This window comes from Ixodes scapularis, unplaced genomic scaffold, assembly GCF_016920785.2.
Source record: "Ixodes scapularis isolate PalLabHiFi unplaced genomic scaffold, ASM1692078v2 PGA_scaffold0__279_contigs__length_252992795, whole genome shotgun sequence".
Taxonomy (NCBI): Eukaryota; Metazoa; Arthropoda; class Arachnida; order Ixodida; family Ixodidae; genus Ixodes; species Ixodes scapularis.
In genome coordinates this window covers 77,914,023-77,920,902 of record NW_024609835.1, presented here as the reverse complement: position 1 = coordinate 77,920,902, position 6,880 = coordinate 77,914,023, and positions in this window count along the sequence as shown.

The window sequence follows — 6,880 nt, the reverse complement described above, 5'->3', positions numbered from 1 at the left end:
GAGACGCTGTCTGCCCCTAGATTTTTTTCTCGCACTGAAAATTTGCCTTTTCTTCCTAAGTCTCGGATTAATATCACCATGGCAAACTTGCACCAGTTTGCTCGCGCACTAACTGCCTTTAGAAAAATAGGATTGTGGATTTATTTTGAAGAGTGGTCCATCGAGGTTCGCAAAAAGCATTCACGGCGAAATCTTCTCATTTTAGGAGTACCATTTCAAGCAGGGCTCCGAGAAAATGTTATACAGAAGATACAAATATTTTAAAATCCAATATCTCGAATGAATAGCTTTCGTTCAGGCACATTATAACGGGTATATGCTCCTAGTTTCGAATAACTAGTGGTTCAAAGCAAACACGGGGGCAATCCCAAAGGCCTCGTGGGAAGACAGCATTTTTCAAAGCTCTAATCAGCGTCTCCGCTCGCTGACGCGAATATTCTCCTAAAAGATTGTCTACCGTAAAGTCCGATTTGTCATTGCCGTACCCTACTCTAAAACAAAGACACATTAACTAGAACTGAAAGTATAGAAATATTCTCGAGTGCTATTTTCGCGACGCAAAGATCATACGCGATGCATATAAACGGACTGGTGTCACCGCGCGTAAGGAGGGAGATTAGACAAGGCAATTGGAAAACTAACTGGATGCAGCTTCTCTACACATCCGTTGCAGCGTGAATAACGCTTACGCCCAAAAGTAATCCAGAAGAGAACAGTCATGCATAGGAGGAAACGGAGAGCCAATCACACGAGCGAAGGTCCCCTGTGTCTGTTGGGCTCGGAAGTTGTTGATGTTTATACCTTTATTTAATACATAGGTGTACATAGATCTCTCTCCAAGGACATTGCAAATGCATAAAATACCCGGTGGGGCCCTGCCATCCTTTTGGCAGCAACGGTAGCAAAAATATAAAACATATGGGGAGTGATACAATTTCACTCTAAGCTAGAAATCTATACAAAACAAAAGAAATACATTACAAAACAACAGAGCGTGAAAAGACATTTGCCTGCTATTTTTATATAAGCATTTTCCTTAAAACACATCCGGTTTTATTCCTCTGTGAGTAAATGTTCCTTTACGATATTTTTATATTGATAGAGTGATCGTACGCAACCCAATGTAACTAAATATACGGGTTCTGATTTAAAGTAAGGATCTATAGGCGTGGCTATGGCGTTTGTGTGATATTTTCTTGTTATTTTTTAACGCGTATGACTGCAACATTTTCGCGTAATATTATTTCATTTTAAACCCTATAATGTAATCGGGGAACAGAACATACGCTTGTGCAACGTACGTTGCGAGTTTGACATGATGAGGAACGAGGCCACATTACACAAAATTATCGGGACAAATTGTGTTTTTTCTTTATTCCGGTGGCATAAAAAGTGCCGTGGTCAAACACTAAACGAAGTTGGAAAGCACAATCATGTAAAGAGTTGCAAGGTGATTTCTGTTCTTCTACACATAAGTTTAAACATGAAAAATATATTCTAAAAACGATGCCTATCTTTTTTGTCAAAAGATCCTATCTTCTTTTGTCGTCCCAGTACGGTTTGATCGTGTGGCATTGATCCAACGTCTTTCGTGAAGAGATAGGGTGATGAATCTTTTGAGAACTACAAGTGCGCGTCTCCAGATATTGCCGCGTGCGCGGCGAAGCTGGCAACGTACCTGGCTACCACACGGCGGAACGCGGTTCGCAGCCCCCGCGAACCTCGTCCGGCCCAGATCTTCCATAGCTTCTGTACGTTTCTGGAAACTTCCAGCACATTCTCGGTTGTCATCGAATGGTTCGAAACACTCCTTAGCGTACACCGTGTACACGAGCAGCGGCGAAGCGCTGCGTGGGGAAAGTCGGCCTCCCGTCGCCTAATTAAATGTTTATTATCTCTCTCGAAGTTTGTAGGCACGAGTTCGCTTCTTTAAATGTTTATAATCAGTTTCGCATTCATACCCTATTTTTCATTCGTGACAATATACCAAAAATGTATAACTCGATCTCACAATTTTGTTTAATGCATTATCATTCTTATGTCACCCTTCTCTCCCCTCCTTCTAACATATTCCAGTCGTCACATCGAAACGCATGCGTTGTAGAGTGTGGTTGACGTGTTGTCTTTCTCTGCTTAACGCATTAACGCACAGGTTGCTGTACGAGACGCTTATTGGATTGGCCGCAGGCTTCACAAATGCTCGCAATAGGCCGCAGCCTTCACAATGTCTGAAGAGTCGAAGAGAAGCGAAGAAAAGCAGCGATGTGCGGATCACTGCGACCGTGCTCGACGTGTCGGAAAAAACGCTGGAGACGAGAGAACTACATTGTGCTATGGATAAAAAAGCAAGCCTTCAAACCTTTATGGAAGACAAGCAGTGTTATGGCGTTGCGACGTAGCCTAGCTGCAGGGAAGCGCCGCGGAAAGACAGCCGCGTTTAATAATGCACGGGGTTGTGATTCTTTACGGGACTGTGTTTCCGAGGAGTGTTCTCTGTTCTTTTAGAGCACAGATCTTAGGCGCCCGTTGACGGGTTCAGTGGCGTCGGCGTGACCACGCACGCTGCAATATCAGACGTCACAGTTTCCCCGCTAAATTTAGCGCGTCAATTTAGCGGTGAAATTGACGTGTCGTCAATTTCACCGCTAAATTTAGCGCGGAAACTAAACCCACTACATTAAGGTGGAACTATTCCCGCTAAATTTAGCGGGAATATTCCTCTCCTCCTCCTCCTCAAGAGCTGCGCCCTAATTTCGCGTTACAGACATTTCTAAACGCCTCATACTTTGTTTTCCTTACTTCCAAGTCAGCTCTTAAACCAAATACAAGGGGTAAAACGTTTAGCAATCCAAATGCGAACGGAATTTAAAAGCAGGATTACCGCAGAATTCTTTGTCTTGCTATACCTCTGTTTTGCCTGTATGAAAATAGTCACGCAAACGTATCAACGAAATGTAAAACAAAGAAAAGAAAAGAATATCCGCAAGTTGACGTTACAATATTAATTTCAATGTGTATAATCCTGTGTGGAGCGATTATTTCTTCAGACTTAATCGCGCGAGGCATTAGTGTATGGTCTGGTGGTAAAGCTGTATTAGCTCGCGGGTTTCAGAAATCTCTTGAAATACAGATGCCCAGATGTTTTTTTTTTTTTTTTTTAATGTTGCATTCCTCGTAATTTATGCGTTGCAGCTGTATTAATTTGTAATGAACTAGTACAAGCAAATACATCAAAAGCATCTTTGATAATACTTCACGTTTACGTTCTCGTCTTATTTATACCCCTATTGCGAAAACGCTGCATAAGAAAACCGGAACAGGCAAGTCTGTTGTATTCTACGGAAATGTTTCAGCGGTTCGTTCCCAGAAATACGATATCCAAATGCTGGACCAGCGGTGTTAGTAAATTACTTCGCGTGCTATTTCATTGCTAATATCATAAAACAAGGTTAATAGCATTTTGAAAGGACTTTTGAGAGAATGAGTATACACCACTATGGATAAACTAAAGTCGATTTCTTTGCTTCCGCATAGCTTATTCCTCTTTCAGAGGCAAAGTTAGCAAACGTTGTCAGCTGAGAACGTTTAAAACTCAATATTTAGGGCAACGTATACAAAGATAAGGTAAAATTTCTATAGTTTATCAAGTTTATTCTAAATACAAAAAAATATAGAAATCTTATATTCCCGATAGATTCAATTGAATGTTAGTTTCAATTTCTGATATAGCTTTAATACCCAATTTAAACTCATATAACCCCGACTGTCCAATTGTGATTCTTATAGGATTCATTGGACCTAATTGTTTTAAGAATATTAATTTCGCTTGAAGTTTAAAAAAAAGCTGAATATAAGTCGTAAAATTAACAGTTGCGTTTGTGTGAAATTCCTGCCATATATTTCGTGAATATTTAAACACATCTTAAATATGTTTTATTTAAATTGAATTATTTATTTTTACTTTGAAAATATCCAGTTCTTTTTTTAATATAGTGACATTTTATCTAGTGCCTATCTCTGTCCTTGTTGATTACGCGCTGTATCACAAATTTTTAAGCATGATTTAACTTACCTTCATCACACTTTGATTTATTGTCATGAATGCCAGTTCTGTTGTCGACCTGCTATTTATCATTCCACATCAGTATTTCATGTGTTTAACTGATGTTTCGATGATTTCAATCTGCAAGACGTCTTCTTAGACTTGGTTTAGTTACCTGTACCCAGTTGGCAGATCCGGTCCGAGGGCATCTACAACTCAAACATGCCATGATTCTTCGTCCTAAAACAAACGCGAATTTTTTCCCCTTTCACTCTCAACGTTATTGACCCCATAAGTGGCTACGTCACAACATGGCGTCTGGGTCCAAACAAACCGTTGCTAGGGACGTTGCTATGGACTTATGCATAGAGACTCCATAAAAGGCTAGATGTTTGCTTACAAGTAAATAACTTTTTGTAAGCAACCTAACTTCCTGATATCTAATTATGAAGATGTTCTTGTCATCACAGTGTCGTATTGCAACGATGAAAGCCATTTCTGAAGTATTACATTCCACTTTGCTTTGGTAGCAGACGACACAATAGATTTGCTAGCCTCTGTTGCAGCGGGCGTCTTCATTGAATTGCGTCGGTAAACGAGTGACAAAAACAAGTCCATCGCCATGGCCGTAGAGGCCTCAGCAATGCGCGTTTTTTTTTTCTTTGAAAAACCCAGCTTAGTCCAGAAGGGTGAAAATGCCGTAAAATCAAACCATATCATGCAGATCACTTACAACGAACGACCTCAAGTGCATTACCCGCATAGTGCAGGCCAACAGGTGAAACAAATCGTACGCCGTCGAGGTAAGTCGTTTATTATTATTATTATTATTATTTAGGTTGTCATGTTATTAAAGAATTGCATATCTATCTCGATTTCGAGCTATTTTGCTTTTATATTTCCTTGGTATACGTAAAATTCTACGGATGTGCTCTTTCGACGAAGATGAAGTTCGATGAAGACTTCATCGAACCCGCGATGCGAGTACAACCTGTAAAATGCATCGTAAAATTCATCGTAACTGTCCGCCAGTGCTTTTTATTGTTTTTATGCTTTTTATTCAGTTCTTTCACGCCTTGGGGCCTTGCGGAAATCGAAAGAAACTGCGAGAATCCTTCTCTACGCGATGGTTACAACCAGGTACGAAGCACCCGCCCATAGCGCTAGTCCACAAACAAAATTTAGGATCTCAACAGATCTCCTGAAGTGCTTTTCTCACGGGTGCAATGCGATCTTTTAGCAGCGATCATCTCGCATCGCACCATCGCATCATCGCATCGCATCGCATCGCACCCCACTATGAATTCTTATAAGTGTCTGAAACTCATTATATAAAATTTCAAACAAATGCAATATTAGAATACCAACCTTATTCACACGATTCAAACGAGAGCGCCCGCTTGGCCGGCCGGCGTGTGGCTGACGGCATACTTCTGTCGCAAATATTCGCGAATACGCAAATATTTCAAAAACAAGCGATTACCGGCACACTTCTGTCGAAACATATATGACATTTAAGCTTTCTCTATTTGTGATTTTTAGAAGTTTAAATCCTACTCCTGATTTTTGGAACGGTCGGATTTTCGTAGCCAAACCTAGCCAGATGTATTTGTTCATAACAACGACCCTGGCAACGGTTTGCTTGGACTCATGACGTCACACTTACGGAGTCAATAGTCCCCATTGACAAGGGGTGCACGCCGAAAGTACTTGGTTCCTATTTGTCCCAGGCTTTTTCGCGAGGGTCTTGCTTACATAACGCCAGTTTTTCTTTACACTTGCATATCATTTGCTCATGCCCACCGATATGCGAATCTACTAGAGTCTAGTCTGCAGAAGTGCACCAGCAAAAACAGCGTATCAAAGTCGAAACGCTTTCTCGAAGCAAAAGTTTGGGAGCGACGAGCAACCTAATGGTTGACGCCAGAAATGGCTTAAACAAACCCCAGCGCCGTAGTGCTCGCACTTAAAATTATTTTTGGTATCTGGGTTATATCTGGTGAGAAATTTTTATTAGTTGTTGTTGATTTATTTAGCTCTGATCGCTGATCACGGAGCTTCGTTAAACAATGCTCGCTTTTCCTGTGTGCAAATAAAAAAAATTGCTTATATATTTTTTTTTGTCTCGCTTTTTTTAATGTTTTGGGACCGGTTTCAAGATTCTCTTGGCATTTTATTGGAACTTAGTTCCGCAACCAAAAATAAAATTGATTCACTTTCCGTCATTCTCTGCATCTGAACCACCACTTCCTTCACAGGATTGTAACAAATTCCAAAACGCCTGCCTTTTGTCAAGAAATATTTCTCGTTCAAATGTTTTGCTTTGCATAGAGCATTTGAATGTGCGGTCGGAAAACTTCCGAAACGTTCAAACGATTGCGATATAAAAGCTCATTTTAATGTGCTGCCAAGGCTCATTGTGTAATTGAACAGTTCTATTTTAATCGACAAATATATATCTAGAAAATTAGTGAGATTACTTGAGGTGTTAAAGTTTTAACATTTTAAAAAGGTAACCTACCTTCACTTATAAAAAGAGAAAGCTAATGAGATACATTAAATGCAAAAGGGGGGGGGGGGGGAGGGTATCGTAGAAAACATAGTAAATTTATTGTCTAGAAGTTGTGTTACGTTTCTGGTAAGATAACTCAGTGTAATTCTTCTAAAACATTCATATTGCTGCTCCAATCTATTTACTCGAATCCCCAGTGCCAGACAATTAATCGCCTAATTCGTACTTCACTACGTCGTCAGAAGGTAGAGTATTCAGGTAACTTTATTAATAACCTACATCCTGTGTGTTTGTAGCTGGGGTAATTTATTGTTCGTATGTACAGC